General features: G+C 37.3%; 1 protein-coding gene and 1 non-coding gene across 7 annotated transcripts in view; both read left to right on the top strand.

Annotated features, from left to right (window-relative positions):
- SCAPER (S-phase cyclin A associated protein in the ER) overlaps positions 1-23,722 on the top strand; it is a 428,719-nt gene that overhangs the window by 350,396 nt on the left and 54,601 nt on the right. The window lies entirely within an intron of this gene.
- On the top strand, positions 14,788-14,891 carry LOC146401635 (U6 spliceosomal RNA). Its single transcript, XR_014811763.1, has one exon. It is a non-coding gene; the product is annotated as a U6 spliceosomal RNA (small nuclear RNA).

Genomic DNA, 23,722 nt, shown 5'->3' with positions numbered 1-23,722 from the left:
CTGCAGGGGTGGCATAGGTCACAACTGCAGTGTGGATTCCGTCCCCGGCTTGGGGACTTCCATGTGCTGTGGGTACAGACATATATGATTTAATAGTCATTCTTGTAACTTCATCCTTTTTTAGTCTTCCTTTTTTTTTTTCTTTTTACGGCTGCGCCTACAGCTCATGAAAGTTCCCAGGCTAGGGCCGAATTGGAGCTGCAACTGACGGCCTGTGCCTCAGCCATAGCAATGCAGGATCCAAGCCACATCTGCAACCTACGCTGCAGCTCTCTGCAACACCAGATCCTTAACCCACTGAGTGAGGCCAGGGATCGAATCCACATCCTCAGAGATAGTGTGTCGGGTTTTTAACCCACTGAGCTACAACGGGAACACCTTAATTTTTTTTTTTTTAATTTTAAAATTCTTTTGGAATATAATTGACTTTAAAGTGTCAGGCGTATTGCGAGTAAATCAGTTGTACATATACATATATCCATTCCTTTTCAGCTTCTTTTCCCATATAGGTTATTACACAGTATTGGTAAATTTCCCTGTACAGTAGATCCTTGTTACCCATCTATTTTATAAATATTATTTTATAAATATTATCCCAAACCCCTAATTTATCCCTGCTGCCCCTCCCCCACATTTCCCCTTTGGTAAACATGTTTGTTTTTGAAATCTTTGAGTCTGTTTTATAAGTTCTATTGTATCATTTTTATTAGATACATATTAATGGTCTCATATGATATTTGCATTTGTCTGACTTACTCCACTTACTATAATTTCTAGGTCCATCCATGTTGCTGCAAAGTGGCATTACTTCATACTTTTCTATGGCTAAGTAACATTCCATTGTATACATGTACCACATTTTCATTATCCAATCCTATGTTGATGGACACTTAGGTTGCTTCCACATCTTGGCTATTGAAAAATTGTAAGTGAACATTGAGGTGCATGTTATCTTTTTGAATTATGGTTTTCTCAAGATATATACCCAGAACTGGGATTGCTGGATCACATGGTATTTCTATATTTAGTTTTTATAGAAAACTCCATATTGTTCTCCATAGTGGATGCACCAGCTTACATGACCACCAAGAGTGTAGGAGCATTCCCTTTTCTCCATACTCTCCCCAGCTTTTATTGTTTGTAGACTTTTTGGTGATGGCCATTCTAACTGCTGCAAGTTTTTATTTAAATCACATTGTTTTAATAATTAGTGATGTTGAATATCTTTGCATGTGCTTTTTGGCCATTGACCTGTCGTCTTTGGAGACTTCTGTTTAGATCTTCTGACCATTTTTTAATTGGATTGTTTGTTTATTTGATATCAAGCTGTTTGTATATTTTGGAGATTAATCACTTGTCAGTTGCTTTGATTGCAAAGATTTTCTCCCATTCTGCAGGTTGTCTTTTCATTTCGTTAATGATTTCCTTTGTTGTACAAAAGTTTTTATGTTTAATTATGTCCCATTTGTTTATTTTTATTTTTATTTTCATTACTTTAGGAGGTGAATCAAAAAAGAACAGTGTCAAACAGTGTTCTCTTTAATCCATCTTGAGTTTATTTTTGTGTGTGGTGTTATAGAGTGTTCTAGTTTCATTCTTTTGCATGTAGCTGTCCAATTTTCCCAGTACCATTTATTGAAGAGACTGTCTTTTCTTCATTGTATATTCTTGCCTCTTTTGTTGTAAATCAATTGACCATAGGTACATGGGTTTATTCCTGGGATTTATGTCCTGTTTCCCTGATCTATATATCTGTCTTTGTGCCACTACCATACTATTTGATGACTGTAGCTTCATAGTATAGTCTGAAGTCAGGGAGCCTGATTCTTCCAGCTCCATTTTTTTTTCTCATGATTTATGTGGCTATTTGGGGTCTTTTGCTTTTCCATACAAATTTTAAAATATTTTGTTCTAGTTCTGTGAAAAATGCCATTGGTAATTTAATAGGGATTGCACTGAATCTGTAGATTGCCTTCAGTAGTATAATCATTTTGACAGTATTTATTCTTCTAATCCAAGAATATGGTATATCTTTACATTTGTGTGTTTCATCTTCGATTTCTCTCATCAACATCTTGTTTTCAGAATACAGGTTTTTTGCCTCTTTAGGTGGGTTTATTGCTAGATATTCTATTCTTTTTGATGTGGTGGTAAACAGGATTGTTTAGTTAATTTCTCTTTCTGATCTTTCATTGTTAGTGTATAGGAATGCAAGAGATTTCTGTGTATTAATTTTGTATCCTGTAACTTTATAGTTGATTTCTAGTCTCATACCATTGTGGTCAGAAAATAATGCTTGACATGATTTACGTTTTCTTAAATTAAATAAGGTTTGATTTATGGCACAAGATGTGATCTATCCTAGAGAACTTTCCATATGCACTTGAGATAAATGTGTATTCTGCTGCTTCCAGGTGGAATGTTCTATAAATATCAAGCCTATCTGGCCTAATGTGTCATTTAAGGTGTGTGTTTCTTTTCTTTATTTTCTGTTGGATGATCTGTCCATAGATATAAGTAGGTATTGAAGTCCCCCACTATTACTGTATTACTATTGATTTCTCCTTTTACGGCTGTTAGAATTTGCCTATATATGGTGGTACTCCTCTGTTGGGTGAGTATATATTTATAATTTTTATATCTTCTTCTTGAATTGATTCCTTGATCACTAGGTAGTGTCCTTTGTCTCTTCTAAACATTCTAACATTCTTTATTTTAAAGTCGATTTTGTCTGATACAAGTATTGCTACTCCAACTTTTTTTTTAAATTTCTATTTGCATGGGATATCTTCCTCTATCCTCTCACCTTCAGTCTGTTTGTGTTCTTAGATCTGAAGTGGGTCTCTTGTAAACAGCCTACATACAGGTTGTGTTTTTGTATCCATCCATCCCAGTCTGTGTTTTTGGGGTGGAACATTTAATCCATTTATATTCAAAGTAATTAATATATATGTTTTTACTGTCATTTTCTTAATTGTTTTGGATTTGTTGATGGTGGACATTTTTCATCCCCTCCCCTTTTGTTCTCTTGTGATTTGATGACTGACTTTGGTGCTTTTCTTTTCCTTTTTCTTTTTAATGTATGTGTCTATTGTCCTTTTTTTGTTAGTGGTTCCCACAAGGTTTTGATATAGCATTCTGTATTTATGCAGAATTGTTTTAAGTTGCTAGACTCTTAATTTCAAATGCATTTTCAATATTCTGCATTAGTACTTTCCTCTTCTTACAATTGCTGATTTTGATATATTTGTATGTGGATGATTTCATACCTTTACAGTATGTTTGCCTTTACTGGTGAGCTTTCCCATTTGTAATTTTCTTGTTTCTACTTGTAGGCTTTTTTTTTCTGCCTGGAAAAGCTCCTTTAGCATTTGTTGTAAAGCTGGTTTGGTGGTACTGAATTCCTTTAGCTTTTGCTTGTCTATTAAGCGTTTGATTTCTCATTGTATCTGAATGATAGCCGTGCTGAGTAGACTATTCTTGGTTCTAGGTTCCTCCCCTTCATCACTTTAACTATGTCTTGCCATTCCCTTCTAGCTTGCAGTTTCTGCTGAAAAATCAGCTGTTATCCTTATGGAGATCCCCTGGTATGTTATTTGTTGCTTTTCCCTTGCTGCTTTTAATATTTTTTCTTTGGATTTAATTTTTGTCAGTTTGATTATCATTTGTTTCACTGTGTTTCTCCTTGGGCTTATCCTGTATGGAATTCTCTGTGCTTCCTCAGCTTAATTGAGTGTTTCCCTTCCCTTATTAGGGACATTTTTGGCTATAATCTCTTTAAATATATTTTTCTGGCCCTTTCTCTCCCTCTTGTCCTTGTGGACTCCTATGATGCAAATATTGGTATGTTTAAAGTTGTCCCAGAGGTCTCTTAGACTGTTCTCAATTCATTTCATTCTTTTTTCCTTATTCTTTTCTGTGGCAGTGATTTCCACCACTCTATCTTCCACCTCACTTATTTGTTCTTCTGCCTTTGTTATCCTGGTTTTGATTCCTCCTAGTATATTTTTCATTTCAGATATTGTGCTGTTAATCTTAGTGTGCTTGTTCTTTAAGTCTTCTATTGTTAAACACTTCTTGTAAATACTCATACTGTGCCTCCATTCTTTTCCCAGGATCTTGGATCATCTTTACTATCATCACTCAATTCTTTTTCAGGTAGATTGCCTATCTTCTCTTCATATAGTTATTTGTGTGTGTTTTTATCTTGTTCCTTTGAACCATATTTCTTTGTGATCTCATTTTATCTAAGTTTCTATGTCTTTGGTCCATCAACAGCAGGTGTGTAGGTGCTGTGGCTGATGCCCAGTCCTGGAGTTCTCAGGGATGGTGGTGACTCACGTTTACCCAGAGCAAGTGATGGGAGCACATGATGGTATCATGCCATCTCTCCTGGAGCCAGGTGGCTCTTAGGGATGGGGTCCACGAAGGAGGGAGCGGCAGTTCACCATTCACAGGACTGCTCTTGGAGCAGGGTGCCCTGTGACAGCAGCTCCCCAACCCCTCCAATTACCAGGCGGTACTTGAGACTGCTCCCTGTAGCTGGCAACATCAGCACCTGCTCCTGTTTTTCCTCCCTTTGCCAGGAGGTTATCAGGACCACTCTGTAGACATGAGGGTGGACACCATTCCCATAGCCCTTCCCATTGCCAGGCAGCTCTTGGGATTACTCTCTGAAGCTGTGATAGTGGTGGCAGACCCATTGCCAGGCAGCAGCTGCTCACACTATGGCTCTTGGAGCTGGAGCCGGTGGCATCCTGTAACTGAGAGCATGTGCAGGGGAAAAAGCTGTAATGGTGGATCCTGCTCCTTCCCACCAGCATCTCCAAACAATGGTGCCTGGTCTCCAAGACTGACCTGCTTTCAGCTTACACCCTCAAATGTGATCACCCTAGACTCTAGTCCCACCAGGCTGTTTCCACGTGACCAACTCATTTTTTTCCACATAGTTTTTTCCCCAGTTTTCTCCCTACATAGCTAGCCCCAGTTCTCTCCCTGAGTCTGATCTCCAAAGCCCGAGTTTAATTCCCAACCCCTGCCTGCATCAGTAAATAGTCACCTCGAGTTGGGAAGTGCAGGGTAGTAGCATTTGCCATTTATGCAGGACTATTTCCATTTTAATTGCTTCAATCCTATTGCTCTGTTCTCCTCTGAGACTTTGAAGTACCTACTCTTCCTGGCTAACCTCCCCACCAGTGGGGGGACTTCATAGGGTACTTTCCTTCTTTCCCAGCTCCCTACTAGGGGCACATGTCCTGTCCTACTTCATTTCTCATTTTTTCTCTATCTTCTTTATTTTTTCCTACCTGGTTACATGAAGGTTTTTTTTTGCTCTGTCAGAATCCTGAGGTCTTTGCTAGCATTCAGCAAGTTTTCTCTGTAAATCATTCCACACGTAGATGCATTTTCATTGTATTTGTGGAAGTAGGTGAGCTTCATGTCCTAGTAGTCCACCTTATTCTTCCTCCTCTCGTCATTTATTTTTAATTGAACTTTTTACTTATTACTTCCTCTTCCTTGTTCCTATCTTAACTTTGCTTCTAGGATACCACACTTCCCTGCTTTTTCTCCTACCCCACTTATTTCTAACTTTCAGTTAACTTTGCTGACTTACTTTCATTTCTCCAAATTCTACATGTTGGAGTATGTCAAAGCTCAATTCTCAAATTAATCTATGTTCACTCACTTGATGAGCTGGATTTAAATACCATCTGTGTGTTGACAGCTTCCAAATATCTTAAGTCCAGATCAGTCCTCTGAACTCAGACTTGTATATTTATTCATTTAATCAACAAATGTCTATTGACTCACTACTCTATATTAGATACTATTCTAAACCATTGGGACAAAACAGATGAAACTCCCTACTCTTGAGAAGCTCATTTTATCCTACTTCCACATGTTTTCCTTCCTCGCTTTCTGTAGAATCCTGCTTAACACTTTAGAAAGGGGTTCCCCAGGAGTTCCCATTGTGGCTCAGCAGGTTGAGAACCCTAGGATGTGGGTTCAATGCTTGGCCTCACTCAGTGGGTTAAGGATCCAGTGTTGCCACAACCTGCAGCATAGGTTGCAGATGTGGCTCAGATCTGGTGTTGCCATGGCTGTGGTATAAACTGCAGCTGCAGCTCCAATTCAGCTTCTAGCCTGGCATTTCAATATGCCTCAGATGTGGCCATAAAAAGAAAAAAAAAGAAAAGGGCTTCCCCAGTCACCCTATATAAAACAACATCACACACACACACCAACATCTTCATTCCCTACCCACGGCCCTTTCTCCTCTATGTCACTAATTAAGTGTCAGTAGATTTTAAAAGACAGATATCATGCAAAAAAAAAAAGTCTCGGACTATAACAGGATGAAGAAATAAATAATAGAATTAAAACTAGAAAATTTAAAAATTTTTGAAAGTTAAAACACCCTTAAACAAATGGTTCAAGGAATACATCGCAAAGGAAATGTGAAAACACTTAGATGTGAATGAAAATTAAAACACATCATGTCAAAACTTAGAGCCTAAAACAAAACGGCAGTAAGTACATACCTAGTGATATCAAAATATGTACAATTGCTGAATGGATACAAAAACAAGATATATATGCTTATTAAAAGAGACTCACTTCAGATCTCAAGACACCCAGAGACAGAAAGTGAGGAGTTGGAAACAGGTATTACATGCAAATGGAAATCAAAAGAAATATAGGGTAGAAATGCTTATACCAAAAAAAATAGACTGAAATAGATCATGGTAAGAGAGAAAGAGGAACATTATATAATGTTCAGGGGTCAATTCAAGAAGAAGACATAACAGTTACATATGCACCCAGGATGAGAACATCTAAGTACATATTAACAGACATAGAGAAATTGACAATAACGTAATAATAGTAAAGGGCTTTAACCCTCCACTTACATCAATGGACATATCATTCAGACAGAAAATCAATAAACACTGGCCTTAAATGACACATCAGAACAAATGGACTTAATAGATATATAAAGAAGATTCCTTCCAAAAGCAATAGAATACACATTCTCTTAAAATGCATATAGAACATTCTCCAGGATAGGTCACATGCTGGGTCACAAAATAAGTCTCAGGAAATTTAAGAAAATTGAAATTGCATCAAGCATCTTTTCCAGCCACAATGCTATGAGACTTAAAATCAACTACAGGAATAAAATGCAAAAGTTTCAAACAACTGAGGCTAAACAATGTGTGACTAAATAACCAATGGATCACTGGAGAAATCACAGAAAAATTTTTAAATTTCTGGAGGCAAATGAGGACAAAAACACGAGATGATCCAAAAATCTATGGGACACTGCAAAAGCAGTTCTAAAAGGGAAGTTTATAGCAATATAAGCTTACTTCAGACAATGAGAAAAATCCCAAACAAACCTATCTTTATAACTGAAAGTAACTACAAAAAGATAAAACAAAAGACAAATTAGTAGAAGGAAAGAAATCATAAAGAACAGAGCAGAAATAAATGAAAGAGAGGCTAACAAATAGACAAGATCAATGATACGAAGAGGTGATGCTTTGAAAAGATTTTTTTTTAAAAAATTGATAAATGTTTAGCCAGACTCATCAGGAAAAAAAAGAGAGAGGACCCAAATGAAGAAAATCAGAAATGAAAAAGTGAAAGTTACAGCTGACACTACAGAAATACAAAGGATCATAAGAGATTATTACAAACAACATTATGCCAGGAAAATGGACAAAAGGAAGGAAAAATTCCTAGAAGTGTAAAATTTCCAAAGACTGAACCAGGAAGAACTAGAAAATATGAAGAGACCAATTACCAGTAATGAAATTGAATCAATGATTTTAAAACTCCTCCAAAACAAAAGTCTAAGACCAGATGGCTTCACATTTGAAGGCTGCCAAACATTTAGAGGACTTCCAAAAACTTACAGAAGAAAGAATGCTTCTTAACACTCTACAAGGCCTGCATTACCCTGATACCAAAACCAGGCAATGATATCACAAAAAAGAAAATTACAGGCCAATATCACCAATGAACATAGATGCAAAAATCCTCAACAAAATATTAGCAAACCAAATCCAACAGTACATTAAAAGGATTGTACACAATCAAGTGAGATTTATCCCAGGGGTACAAGGATTCTTCAATATCTGCAAATCAGTCAGTGTGATACACCACATTAACAAACTGAACAATAAAAACTATATGATCCTCTCAATAGATGCACAAAAAGCCTTTGGCAAAATCCCATACCCATTTCTGATTAAAAAAAAAAAAATCGGAAAGTGTACATAGAAGGAACCTACCTCAACATAATAAAGGCCGTATATGACACACCCACAGCTAACAGCATTCTCAATGGTGAACAGCTGAAAGAATTCCTGCTGAGATCAGGAACAAGACAAGAATGTCCACTATTGCCACTGCTATTCAACATAGTTTTGGAAGACCTAGCTGCAGCAATCAGAGAAGAAAAAGAAGTAAAAGGAATCCAAATTGGAAAGGAAGAAGTAAAATTATCACTATTTGCAGATGACATATACCGAGAAAATCCTAAAGATGCTACCAGAAACTGTTAGAGCTCATCAATGAATTTGGAAAAGTTTCAGGATACAAAATTAATACACAGAAATCAACTGCATTTCTGTATATGAACAATGAAAGATTCAGAAAGAGAAATTAGGAAAACAGTCCCATTTACCATTGCATCAAAAAGAATAAAATTCTTAGGAATAAACCTACCTAAAGAGGCAGAAGACCTGTACTCTGAAAACTGTAATACACTGATGAAAGAAATCAAAGATAACACAAACAGAAGAAAAGACATAACATGCTCTTGGATTGGAAGAGTCAATTTATCAAAATGGCTATACTACCCAAGGCAATGTATAGATTCAGTGCAATTCCTGTCAAAGTACCAAGGACATTTTTCAGAGAACCAGAACAAAATATCTTAAAGTTTGTTTGGAAGCACAAAAGACCTAGAATAGCCAAAGCCATCCCAAGAAAGAAAAATGGAGCTGGAGGAATCAGGCTCCCTGACCTCAGACTACACTACAAAACAACAGTCATCAAAACCGTATGGTACTGGCACAAAGACAGAAATATAGATCAGTGGAACAGGATAGAAAGCCCAGAATTAAACCCACTCACCTACAGTCAACTAATCTATTTCAAAGGAGGCAAGAATATACAATCGAGAAAAGACAGCCCCTTCAATAGTGGGAAAACTGGACAGCCACATGTAAAAGAATGAAGTTAGAACACTTCTTCACACCATACACAAAAATAAACTCAAAATGGATTAAAGACCTAGATGTAAGACCAGATACTATAAAACTCTTGTAGGAAAACATAGGCCAAACACTCTCCAACATAAACCACAGCAGTATCTTCTCAGACCCACCTCCTAGAGTAATGACATTAAAAACAAAAATAAATAGATGGGACTTCATTAAACTTAAAGGTTTCTGCACAGCAAAGGAAACCCTAAACAAAATGAAAAAACAACCCACAGAATGGGAGAAAATATTTGCAAATGAAGTGACTGACTCTAAGAGATTAATCTCCAAAATTTATAAACTCCTCCTGCAGCTCAGTACCAAAAAAAAAAAAAAATCAAAAAATGGGCAGAAGATCTAAACAGACTATTCTTCAAAGAGGACATACGGATGGCCAAAAAAACACATGAAAAGATGTTCATCATCACTCACTATTAGAGAAATGCAAATCAAAACCTCTATGAGGTACCACCTTACACCTGCCAGAATAGCCATCATCAAAATGTCTACAAATAGTAAATGCTGGAGGGGGCATGGAGAAAAGGGAACCCTATTATACTGCTGGTGGGAATGTAAATTGGTGCAACCACTGTTGAAAACAGTATGGAGATTCCTCAGAAAACTAAAAAGAGAATTACCATTTGATCCAGCAATCCCACTCCTGGGCATCTCTCCAGAGAAAACCATGACTCAAAAAGATATGTGTCTCCAATATTCATCACAGCACTCTATGCATTAGCCAAGACATGGAAACAACTTATATGTCCCTTGACAGAGGAGTAGATAAAGAAGATGTGATACATATACACAATGGAATAGTATTCAGCCATTAAAAGGAAAGAAATAATGGCATTTGTGGCAACATTGATGGACCTAGAAATTGTCATACTAAATGAAGTTAGTCAGACAGACACCAACTTCATATGCTATCACTTATATGTGGAATCTAAAAAAAGGACACAGTGAACTTCTTTGCAGAACAGTTACTGACTCACAGACTTTGAAAAACTTATGATTTCCAAAGGAGACAGGTTGGGGACTGAGGGGAGGCACTGAGGGTTTGGGATGGAAATGCTATAAAATTTGGTTATGATGATCATTGTATAGCTGTTAATGTAATAAAATTCATTTAATAATTAAAAAATAAAATTTACATACTGGATAAGAAAATACATGCCAGTATCACTGATGAACAGAGAAGCAGAAATCCTCAACAAAATATTAGCAAACAAATTCAACAATACATTGAACTGATCATACACTATGATCAGGTGGGAGTTATTCAGGGATGCAACAGTGGTCCAGTGTCTGCAAATCAATCAACATGATACACCACAGTAACAGAGGAATAAAAAGTCATATAATCATTTCAGTAGATACAGAAAAAAACTTTTGACAAAATCCAACATCCATTTATGATAAAAAATAAAATCTCCCCATAGTGGGTTTAGAGGGAACCTACCTCAACATAATAAAGGCCTTATATGATAAGTTAATAGATGACATCATATTCAAAAGTGAAAATTTCAAAGCATTTCCTGTAAGATCAGAAACAAGATAAGAATTCCCACTCACTACTTTAATTCAACATGGTATTGAAAGTCCTAGTAATAGAAATCAGAGAAGAAAAAGAAATGAAAGGAATCCAGTTGTAAGGAAGAAGTAAAACTGTCACTGTTGACAGATGACATGATACCATACATAGGAAATCTGAAAGACACCATCAAAAAAAAACTGTTAGAGCTCATCAATGAATTCAGTCAAGTTTCAGTACGCAAAATTAATATACAGAAATCTGTTGCATTTCTGTACACAAACAACAAATGATCAAAGTTTAAGGAAACAGTCCAATTTACTACCACATCAAAAAGGATAAAATACCTAGGAATAAATCTAAGGAGGTAAAAGGTCTGTACTTATATAACTGAAAAATTGGTGAAAGAAATTGAGGGTGATATAAACAAGTGAAAAGATATACCATGTTCATGGATCGGAAGAATTAATATTGTTGAAATGATCATACACCGAAAGTAATCTAAAAATTTAGTATAATCCCTATCAAAATAGCAATGGTATTTCTGACAGAACTAGAATAAATAATTTTAAAATTTGAATGGAAACATAAAAGACCCAAAATATCCAACACAATCTTGAGAAAGAACAGAGCTGGAGGTATATGCCCCCTGACTTCACACTACCAAGGTACAGTAATCAAAATCATATAGTACCGGCACAAAAACAGACACATAGATGAATGGAACAGAATAGAGCATCCAGAAATCAAGCCATCCACTTTTATTCAATTAATCTATGACAAAGGAGGCAAGAATATACAATGGAGAAAAACAGTCTCTTTAATGAGTGGTGCTAGGAGAACTGGACAGCTATATGTAAAAGAATGAAATAAGAGTATTTTCTCACACCATATGCAAAAGTAAACTCAAAATGGGTTAAAGACCTAAATGGGAAAGCAGAAACCATCAAACTCCTAGAAGAAAACAGGCAGAATACCCTTTGACATAAATCCAGTATTTAGGGGGATCTGACTTCTAAGGCAAAAGAAACAAAAACAATCAAATAAATAGGACCTAGTTAAACTTAAAAACTTTTGTGCAGCAAAGGAAACCACTGACAAAATGAAAACACAGCCTACTAAATGGGAGAAAATGTTTCCAAATGATGTAACTGATAAGAGGTTAATATCCAAAATATGTAAATAGTCATACAGCTCAATATTGAAAAAACAAACATCTCTATTTAAAAAAATGGGCAGAAGACCTGAAAAGACATTTTTCTTTTTTTTTTAAATTCTTTTTTTTTTTTTTTTTTTTTTTTTTTTTGGTCTTTTTGTCTTTTTTTTTTTGTTGTTGTTGTTGTTGTTGTTGTTGCTATCTCTTTGGCCGCTTCCGCGGCATATGGAGGTTCCCAGGCTAGGGGTTGAATCGGAGCTGTAGCCATCGGCCTACGCCAGAGCCACAGCAACGCTGGATCCGAGCCGCGTCTGCAACCTACACCACAGCTCACGGCAACGCCGGATCGTTAACCCACTGAGCAAGGGCAGGGACCGAACCCGCGACCTCATGGTTCCTAGTCGGATTCGTTAACCACTGCGCCACGACGGGAACTCCTGAAAAGACATTTTTCTATAGAAGACATGCAGAAGGCCAAAAAGCACATGAAAAGAAGCTCAATTATCATTAATCCCCAGAGAAATGTATATCAAAGCCACAATGAGATAATTACCTCACATCTGTCAAAACAGCTGTCATTAAAAGGACCACAAAAAACTAATGTTGGTAAGGTTGTGGAGAAAAGGAAACCTTTATGCATTGTGGGAATGTAAATTAGTATAGCCACTGTAGAAAACAGTATGGATGTTCCTCAGATAGCTAACAATAGAACTACCATATGATCCAATAATTCCACTCCTGGGAATATATCCAAGGAAAATGGAAACACTAATTTGAATAGATATATGTACCTCAATGTTCATAGCATTATTTACAATAGTCAAGATATGGAAGCAACCTAAGTGTCCATTAATAGATCAAGAAAAGTGATGCATACACACACACACACACACTGGAATACTACTTGGCCATAAAAAAATTAAATTTTGCCATTTATGACATGATTGAACCTGAAGGATGCTATGCTCAGTGAAATAAGTCATACAGAGAAAGACAAGTTCTGTATATTATCACTTGTATGTAGAATCTAAAAAATAAACCAAATGAATGAATATAGCAAAACAAAAACAGACTCACAGATATAGAGAACAAACTAGTGATTACTAATGGAGAGAATGAAGAGGGAGGGGCACCATAGAGGTAGAGGATTAAGAGCTACAAGCTACTATGTATAAAATAAACTACAAGGATGTATTGTATAGCATGGGATATATATCCAATGTTTTATTTTTTAAATGAAAAGCAAAAAATATATATAAAATTATAAATATTATTGCTTTTTTGCTTTTTTAGGTCTATACCCGTAGCATATGGAACTTCCCAGGCTAGGGGTCATAACAGAGCTACAGCTGCAGCAATGCAGGATCCAAGCTGTGTCTGCAACCTATACTGAAGCTCATTGCAATGCTAGATCCTTAACTCACTGAGTGAGGCCCAGCATCAAACCTGCATCCTCATGGATCCTCATCAGGTTCATTACCACTGAGCCACAATGGGAACTCCCTATAATAACTTTAAATGGAGTATAATCTATAAAAAATTTTAATCACGCTTGTACACCTGAAACTAATATAATGTTTTAAATTAACTATACCTCAACTAAAAAATTAAGCAAATAAAATTTTAAAAACTCATGGGACACAGTAACAGCATGCTAATGGGGAAGTGTGCAGCCATAAACATTTACCAAGAAATATTTCAAATCAAGAAATACCTATACAGGAGTTCCTGTCGTGGCACAGTGGAAACGAATCCGACTAGGAACCATGAGGTTGTGGGTTCAATCCCTGGCCTTGCTCAGTGGGTTAAGGATCCGGCATTTCCATGAGCTGTGGTGTAGGTCGCAGACACAACTCGGATCTGGCATTGCTCCGGCTCTGGCTTAGGCCAGCAGCAACAGCTCCGATTAGACCTCTAGCCTGGGAACCTCCATATGATGAGGTTATGGCCCTAAAAAGACAAAAAGACAAAAAAAAAAAAAAAAAGAAATTAACTATAAAAATTAAGGAACAAGGAAAAGAACTAAACCCAAAGCTAATAGAAGGAAATAATTAAGATTACAGCAGGAGTTCCCGTCGTGGCGCAGTGGTTAACGAATCCGACTAGGAACCATGAGGTTGCGGGTTCGGTCCCTGCCCTTGCTCAGTGGGTTGACGATCCGGCGTTGCCGTGAGCTGTGGTGTAGGTCGCAGACGCGGCTCGGATCCCGCATTGCTGTGGCTCTGGCGTAGGCCGATGGCTACAGCTCCGATTCAACCCCTAGCCTGGGAACCTCCATATGCCGCAGGAGCGGCCCAAGAAATAGCAACAACAACAACAACAAAAAGACAAAAGACAAAAAAAAAAAAAAAGATTACAGCAGAGAGGAGTTCCTGTCATGGCGCAGTGCTTAACGAATCCGACTAGGAACCATGAGGTTGTAGGTTCAATCCCTGCCCTTGCTCAGCGGGTTAACGATCTGGCGTTGCCATGAGCTGTGGTGTAGGTTGCAGACAAGGCTTGGATCCCGTGTTGCTGTGGCTCTGGCGTAGGCTGGCAGCTACAGCTCCAATTAGACCCCTAGCCTGGGAAGCTCCATATGCTGCAGGAGCGGCCCAGGAAATGGCAAAAAGACAAAAAAAAAAAAAAAAAAGATTGCAGCAGAAATCAGTGATATAGAGAATAAAACAACAATAGAGACAATCAGTGAAACCAACAGTTGACTCTCTGAAAAGATCAATAGAATTGACAAAACTTCAGTTATATGAACTAAGAAAGAGAGAACTCTCAAATTACTAAAATCAGAAATGAAAATGGGCTGCTCACTTTGATATAGTATATACCAAATATATATATACACACATATACTAAAATTGGAATGATACAAAAATGATTAGCGTGGTCTCTGCACAAGGATGAGACTCAAATTCTTGAAGTGTTTTGTTTTTTTACAGTTAAAATATAGTAGCATCTACTAGAAGCTTATAAGAGAGTATATTTTAAGCATTCTACAAAAAAAAAAGATAACTATATGAGGTAATAGATGTTTTAACTTGGTAATGGGAACCATTTCATGTTTTACACATTAAAAACATTAAATACATTAAATTAAATACATTAAACAGTTTTATGAAGTTGATTATACTTCAGTAAAGCTGGGGGAGTGAAGAAATGAAAATGAGACATTACTACCAATTCTACAGAAATAAAAAGGATTATAAAAGAGTACTATTAACAATGTATGCCAACAAACTGGATAATCTGGATGGAATCGACAAACTTCTAGAAACACAATACCTACCAAGACTAAATCACAAAAAAAAAGAAAATCTGAGTAGACCTGTAACCAGTAAGGAGATTGAGTCAGGAATCAAATATCTCAAAAGGAAAACCTTGGACCTCACTGCTTCAGTGGTGAATTCTACCAAACATTTAAAAACACCAAATTTTCCAGAAAATCAAAGAGGCGAGAATTTCCTAACTTACTCTGTTAGAGAAAATTCCAGACTGATATTCCTTATGAATATTGATGTAAAAATCCTCAATGAAACACTATCAAATCAAATTCAGCAGCATGTTTAAAGGTTTATACACTATGATCAAGTGGAATTTTTTACTGGAGTGCAAGGATGGTTCAGTATATGGATATCAGTCAATTTAATAGGTCACATTAATAGAATAAAGGGAAAAAATCATCTAATTTATACAAAAAAGCTTTTAACAAATTTCAACACCCTTTCATAAAAAAATACTCAAACTAGGAATAGAAAGAAACTAACTCCACATAATAAAAGTCATATATGAAAAACCCACAAGGAGCATCATACTCAATAGTGAAAGGATGAAAACTTTTCCCTCTTAACATCAGGACAAGGCAAGGATGCTTACTTCTGCCACTGCTGTTCAACATTGTACTGGAAGTTTTAGCCAAAGCAGTTAGATGAGGAAAAGAAATTAAAGGCATTTAAATTTGAAGGGAAGAAGTAAAATTTTCTGTTTGCAGTTGATATGATTTGGCGGGGGGAGGTTTAGGGCCACACCCATGGTCTCTGGAGGTTCCCAGGCTAGGGGTCCAATTGGAGCTTATGCCAATCGCCTATGCCACAGCCACAGCAACATAGGATCCAAGCTGCATCTGCAACCTATACAGCAACGCCAGATCTTTAACCCACTGAGCGAGGCCAGGGATCAAACCTGCAACCTCATAGTTCCTAGTCGGATTGATTTCCACTGCACCATGACAGAAACTCCAATACGATCTTATATGTAGAAAACACTAAAGATTCCACAAAGAAAACTGTTAAAACTAATAAATGAATTCAATAAAGTAGCAGAGTACTAAATCACATCACAAAAATTAGTTGCATTTCTGTACACTATCAATGAACAATCTATAAAGGTAATTATGAAAATTTCATTTACTATAGCATCAAAAAGAATAAAATACTTAGGAATTAGCTTAACCAAGAAGATGAAGAACATGTACAATGAAAAGTATTAAACATTGCCAAAAGAAATTAAAGAAGGCATGAATTGGAAACACATCCCATTTTCATGGATTACAAGACTTAATACTGTTAAGATGGCATTACTATACAAAGCAATGAATAGATTCCTTGCATTCCTTATCAAAAAACCCACAGGCTTTTTTTTTCTTTTCAGAAATAGAGAAACGCATCCTAAAATTCATGTGGAATCTCACAGTACCCCAGATAACCAAAACAGTCTTTTAAAAAGAGAACAAAGAGGGAGGAGCCACACTTTCTGATTTCAGAATGCATTACAAAGCTACAGTAATCAAAACAGTATGGTAGTAGCATAAAACAGACTTTTATAACAATGGAATAAAATAGAGAGCCCAGGAGTTCCCATCGTGGCTCAATGGAAATAAATCTGACTGGTATCCATTAGGATTCAGGTTCAATCCCTGACCCTGCTCAGTGGGTTAAGGATCCGGCATTGCCATGAGCTGTGGTGTAGGTTGCAGATGCGGCTCAGATCCCATGTAGCTGTGGCTGTGGTATAGGCCAGCAGCTACAGCTCCAATTCGACTCCTAGCCTGGGAACCTCCCTATGCTGTAGGTGTGGCCCTAAAAAAAATAAACAAATAAATAGCCAAGACCTAGACTCTAACTTACATAGTCAAAATATTTTTGACAAGGATGCCAAGACTGTTGAGTGGGATAGGACAGTGATTGCTGAGCCCCACTCCTAGAGTTCCTGATTCCATAGGTCTGGATGGAACCTGAGAGGCTGCATCTCGAACAAGGTCCTTCATTGAGTGGTGGTGAAGAAACTGAATATCCACAAGGAAAACACTATAACTTAAGGTAGATCAGAAACGTAAAACTATTCGACTATTAGGAAAAAAACCTAGGACAGAAGTATCCTGACATTGGATTTAGCAATGATTTCTTGGAATATGATACCAGAGGCACAGGCAATACAAGAAAATGTAGACAAATTGGACTGCATAAAAAAATTTTTTTTTCTTTTTCTTTTTTTTTCTTTTATTTTATTTTCCCACTGTACAGCAAGGGGATCAAGTTATCCTTACATGTATACATTACATTTACATTTTTCCCCCAGCCTTTCTTCTGTTGCAACATGAGTATCTAGACATAGTTCTCAATGCTATTCAGCAGGATCTCCTTGTAAATCTATTCTAAGTTGTGTCTGATAAGCCCAAGCTCCCGATCCCTCTCACTCCCTCCCTCTCCCATCAGGCATCCACAAGTCTTTTCTCCAAGTCCATGATTTTCTTTTCTGAGGAGATGTTCATTTGTGCTGGATATTAGATTCCAGTTATAAGTGATATCATATGGTATTTGTCTTTGTCTTTCTGGCTCATTTCACTCAGGATGAGATTCTCTAGCTCCATCCATGTTGCTGCAAATGGCATTATGCCATTCTTTTTCATGGCTGAGTAGTATTCCATTGTGTATATATACCACTTCTTCCGAATCCAATCATCTGTTGATGGACATTTGGGTTGTTTCCATGTCCTGGCTATTGTGAATAGTGCTGCAATGAACATGCGGGTGCATGTGTCTCTTTTAAGTAGAGTTTTGTCTGGATAGATGCCCAAGAGTGGGATTGCAGGGTCATATGGAAGTTCTATGTATAGATTTCTAAGGTATCTCCAAACTGTTCTCCACAGTGGCTGTACCAGTTTACATTCCCACCAACAGTGCAGGAGGGTTCCCTGTCCTCCACAACCACTCCAACATTTATTATTTGTGGATTTATTAATGATGGCCATTCTGACTGGTGTGAGGTGGTATCTCATGGTAGTTTTGATTTGCATTTCTCTTATAATCAGCGATGTTGAGCATTTTTTCATGTGTTTGCTGGCCATCTGTATGTCTTCCTTGGAGAAATGTCTATTCAGGTCTTTTGCCCATTTTTCCATTGATTGATTGGCTTTTTTGCTGTTGGGTTGTATAAGTTGCTTATATATTCTAGAGATTAAGCCCTTGTCAGTTGCATCATTTGAAACTATTTTCTCCCATTCTGTAAGTTGTCTTTTTGTTTTCTTTTGGGTTTCCTTTGCTGTGCAAAAGCTTTTCAGTTTGATGAGGTCCCGTGGGTTTATTTTTGCTCTAATTTCTATTGCTTTGGGAGACTGACCTGAGAAAATATTCATGATGTTGATGTCCGAGAGTGTTTTGCCTATGTTTTCTTCTAGGAGTTTGATGGTGTCCTGTCGTATATTTCAGACTTTCAGCCATTTGGAGTTTATTTTTGTGCATGGTATGAGGGTGTGTTCTAGTTTCTTTGCTTTGCATGCTGCTGTCCAGGTTTCCCAGCAATGCTTGCTGAATAGACTTTCCTTTTCCCATTTTATGTTCTTGCCTCCCTTGTCAAAGATTAATTGACCATAGGTGTCAGGGTTAATTTCCGGACTCTCTATTCTGTTCCATTGGTCTGTCTGTCTGTTTTGATACCAGTACCACACTGTTTTGATGACTGTGGCTTTGTAGTATTTCTTGAAGTCTGGGAGAGTGATGCCTCCTGCTTGGTTTTTGTTTCTCAGGATTGCTTTGGCGATTCTGGGTCTTTTGTGGTTCCATATAAATGTTTGGATTGTTTGTTCTACTTCTGTGAAAAATGTCATGGGTAATTTGATAGGGATTGCATTGAATCTGTAGATTGCTTTGGGTAGTATGGCGATTTTTACAATATTGATTTTCCCAATCCAGGAACATGGAATATCTTTTCATTTCTTTACATCTTCTTTGATTTCTTTGATTAAAGTTTTATAGTTCTCGGCATATAGGTCCTTTACCTCTTTGGTCAGGTGTATTCCAAGGTATTTGATTTTGTGAGGTGCAATTTTAAAAGGTATCGTATTTTTGTATTCCTTTTCTAATATTTCATTGCTGGTATGCAGAAATGCAACTGACTTCTGAATGTTAATCTTATATCCTGCTACTTTGCTGAATTTATTAATCAGTTCAAGTAGTTTTTGGGTTGAGTCCTTAGGGTTTTCTATGTATAGTATCATGTCATCTGCACACAGTGACAGTTTTATCTCTTCTCTTCCTATGTGGATGCCTTTTACTTCTTTTGTCTGTCTAATTGCTGTGGCTAGGACTTCCACAACTATGTTGAAGAGCAGTGGTGAGAGTGGGCATCCCTGTCTTGTTCCAGATTTGAGTGAGAAGGCTTTCAGTTTTTCCCCATTGAGGATTATATTTGCTGTGGGTTTATCATAAATGGCTTTGATTATATTCAGGAATGTTCCCTCTATACCCACTTTGGCGAGGGTCTTGATCATGAATGGATGTTGGACTTTGTCAAATGCTTTTTCTGCATCTATTGAGATGATCATATGATTTTTGACTTTTCTTTTGTTAATGTGTATGATGTTGACTGATTTGCATATGTTGAACCATCCTTGTGAACCTGGGATGAACCCAACCTGGTCATGGTGTATAATTTTTTTGGTATGTTGTTGGATTCGGTTGGCTAAGATTTTGTTGAGAATTTTTGTATCTATATTCATCAATGATATTGGGCGATAGTTTTCTTTTTTGGTGGTCTCTCTGTCTGGTTTTGGAATTAGGGTAATGGTGGCATCACCACAATCCAAAACCAAATGTTGCATTCGCAAAAATGAAAAAAAAAATGCTCAAGCAGATAATAACCAGAGACCATCCAATCAAAAAAAAAAAAAAAAAGAAAAAAGGAAGAATGGAGAACCATAGAATCACCTGACTGGAACACGAGGTTCAAAATGGCAATAAATAATCATCTATCAATTATCACCTTAAATGTCAATGGACTGAATGCCCCAATCAAAAGACACAGAGTGGCTGAGTGGATAAAAAGGCAAAAACCTTCAATATGCTGCCTACAAGAAACTCACCTTAGGACAAAGGATACATATAGATTCAAAAAATTTTTTTGATTTGTGCATGAAAAGATAATATCAACAGAGTAAATAAGCAACCCAGTAAATGAGAAAACATATTTGCAAGTCATATATCTGATAAGAGATTACTATCCAGGAACTATGGAAAACTCCTAAAACTCAACAACAAAAATAACACAATTTAAAAATGAGCAAAGGACTTGAATGGACATTTCGCTAAAGAAGAAATACAAATTGGTCAATAAACACATGAAAAGATGCTCAACATCATTGATCAAAACTATGCAAATCAAAACTACAGTGAGATATTACCTCTCATCCATTAGAATGGTTTTGATTTTTAAAAAGCAAGAAAATACTAAGATTGGGTTATGATGTGGAGAAATTGGAACACTTGTGCATTGTTAATGGGAATGTAAAGTAATATAGCTGCTGCAAAAAATGTTATGGCAGCTCCTTAAAAAATCAAAAATAGAATTAACCATATGATGAAGAAATTCCACTTCTGGATATGTAGCCAAAAGAATTGAAAAGAGTCTAAGACATTTTTGTACACCCATATTCATGGCAGCATTATTCACAGTAGCTAAAATGAAAGCAAACCAAGTGTACATTATTGGATGATGGATAAACAAAATATTTAGACACATAATGGAATGTTTTCTTTTCATAGCCATAACTGCGGCATATGGAGGTTCCTACACCAGGGATCAAATTGGAGCTGCAGCTGCCAGCCTACATCACAGCCATAGCAATGCCAGATCCAAGCTGCATTTGTGACGTACCCCACAGCTGGCAGCAACACTGGATCCTTAACCCACTGAGCGAGGCCAGGGATTGAACCCACATCCTCATTGATACTATGCCAAGTTTTTAACCCACTGAGCTACAACAGGAACTCCAACATATAGTGGAATATTATTTAGCCTTAAAAATGAAGGGAATTCTGCTGTATGTTACAACATGGATGAACCTTGAGGACATAATGCTAAGTGAAGTAAGCCAGTCATGAGAAGGCAAATACTATATGATGATTCCACTTGTATGACATACTTAGAGTAATCAGGGTCATGGAGGCAGAAAATAGAATGGTGGTTACTAGGGAGAGAAAGGAATGGGGAGTTACTGTTTATGAGTATGCAGCTTGAATTTTACGTGATGAAAGGGTCATGGAGATGGTTGGAAGTGATTACAGCATTATGAATGTATTTAATACCATTGAATTGTACACCTAGAGCTAGTTAAGATGGTAAATTTTATGTGTATTTTAAATTTTGTGTGTATTTTATCACAATAAAAAAACTTGAGGGGAGTTCGTGTCGTGGCTCACCAACTAGGAACCATGAGGTTGCGGGTTCAATCCCTGACCTTGCTTGGTGGGCTAAGGACCCGGTGTTGCCGCGAGCTATGGTGTAGGTCACAGACACGGCTTGGATCTGATGTGGCTATGGCTGTGGCGTAGGCTGATGGCTACAGCTCCGATTAGACCCTAGCCTGGGAACCTCCATATGCCACAGGTGCAGCCCTAGAAAAGGCGAAAAAACAAACAACAACAAAAAAAAAACTTGAGGTCATGTCTGGGGGGCATAATGCCCTGCCAAAGATAAGTATATCTTAATCCTAAGAACCTATAAATGTATTATCTCACATGGCAAAATGATTTTGCAGAAATGATTTAAGTTAAGGATCTCAAGATGGGGAGAGTATCCTGGATTATCCAGGTGAGCCCAGTGTAATCACAGGGTCCTTGTAAGTGAAAGAAGGAAGCAGAGGGGTTTGAAGATGCTATGCTGCTAGCTTTGAAAATGGAGGAAGGGGCCAGGAGCCAAGGAATACTACCATACTCTAGAAGTTTCAAAAGGCAAGGAAATAAATTCTCCCCTGCAGCCTCCAGAAGGAACACAGCTCAGGTAACACCTTGATTTTAGCCCAGTAAGACTTATTTTGGATTTCTGACCACCAGAATTGTAAGAGAATAAATGTGTGTTGTTTTGAACAACCAGCTTGTAATAATTTGTTGCAGCAGCAAGAGTAAACTGATGCACTCACCTGTCGCTGTTAAACTGCAGTCTTCTCTAGGACAGGGGCCTGGTCTTCCTTGCACAGTGGTCACTGTTCCTGGAGCACAGGTACTTTGGCTTTTTAAATAGAGAGTACATGATAGATCATCTTGTCCCTTTTGCTCACCACAAAGCCTGCTGAATGACGGTATTCCTAGATGTAGGTCAGCTTTCTCCAGCTGTCCCAGTACATAAGAGCCCACAGCTTGGGAATCCCTAAGAAATAATCCATTTCTTGAACAATAAGTTTGCATCCATCATTGGGAGAAACGGTGAGTTAATCCCATCCACTCCCAGCACTATGAAGATCTTTGGGTGGAGTTCTCTAGATTCAGGGGCTAAAATGGGAGGTTCAGACAAGATGCATCAGGGATTCCAGATCTAAAGGAAAGAACAAAACCAGAATCCAAGAAGCTAGGAGAGCAGTCTAGAAGATCACCAGCACTGAAGGAGATCAGGGTGGATGTTACCAAGGCAGAAATCTGGAGCCAGGGTTAAAAGAGCAAACAAGCAAGGAACAAATAGGGAAGGTGAGTTAGAGTATCTGGGACTGTCATATCTGATTTAAGGGCCAAATAAGATCTGGTACATAAGTGGTTTTTAAAATACCAAAGATGGAATAGATGACACTTGATTCATGCTCACACAAATTATTGCTTTTATTGCCCAGCTATACTCTCCTTTAAGGCAAAGCAGGGTTTTCAGTAACTGTGCCAGGAGTATTCATGGCGCAGTTATAGTTTTCCCTAATTGAATCTAGCTTTTAATGAACAGAAATGAATATACCACTAAGACCTCTAGTCCTAGAAACCAAACAAAAATACTTTAAAATCCAGTAAAACTGAGATCTCAGAATGTAATATACAAAAGTTCAGATCTGACTTTTCATATCTTCCATGTATTTATAAAAGAAAACTTTATAACCTGTGCCTGATATGAATAAGGCCTTTTACTTTTTTTATTATAAACATTTAGGCTTAAAGTGATTATAGCTGACATTTAAGACCAACAGGAGCCAGTGGCCTGTTCATGAACAAATTATCTGTATTTCAGACTAAATCAAAAGTAAACAGTCTCCAAAATCCCTTCAGGTCTACATTAGTCCTGTAGAAGCCAAATGCCACAGACAAGCCCTCTCCCCTCCCCTTCCCCCTCACTTTAAAATAAATCATCTTTTCCATGAAGCATATTATATACATTTTGAACTACTTCCACATCTGAGTTATTAAATGCTAATTTGATTGATTTTTCTGAATCAACATTTTTTTTTATTTCATCAGAAGAATACTGCAGAAGATTCTGGGTTGTGTTGTTTTATAGTTTATTATTTTCCTAAATAAGGCA

The sequence above is a fragment of the Sus scrofa genome, chromosome 7 (assembly GCF_054392235.1).
Source record: "Sus scrofa isolate SSC_HxYL_T2T_F1_AM1 chromosome 7, Sscrofa_HxYL_maternal_Yorkshire_Landrace_v2.0, whole genome shotgun sequence".
NCBI classification, from domain to species: Eukaryota; Metazoa; Chordata; class Mammalia; order Artiodactyla; family Suidae; genus Sus; species Sus scrofa.
This window is presented reverse-complemented; position numbering and strand designations above follow the sequence as displayed.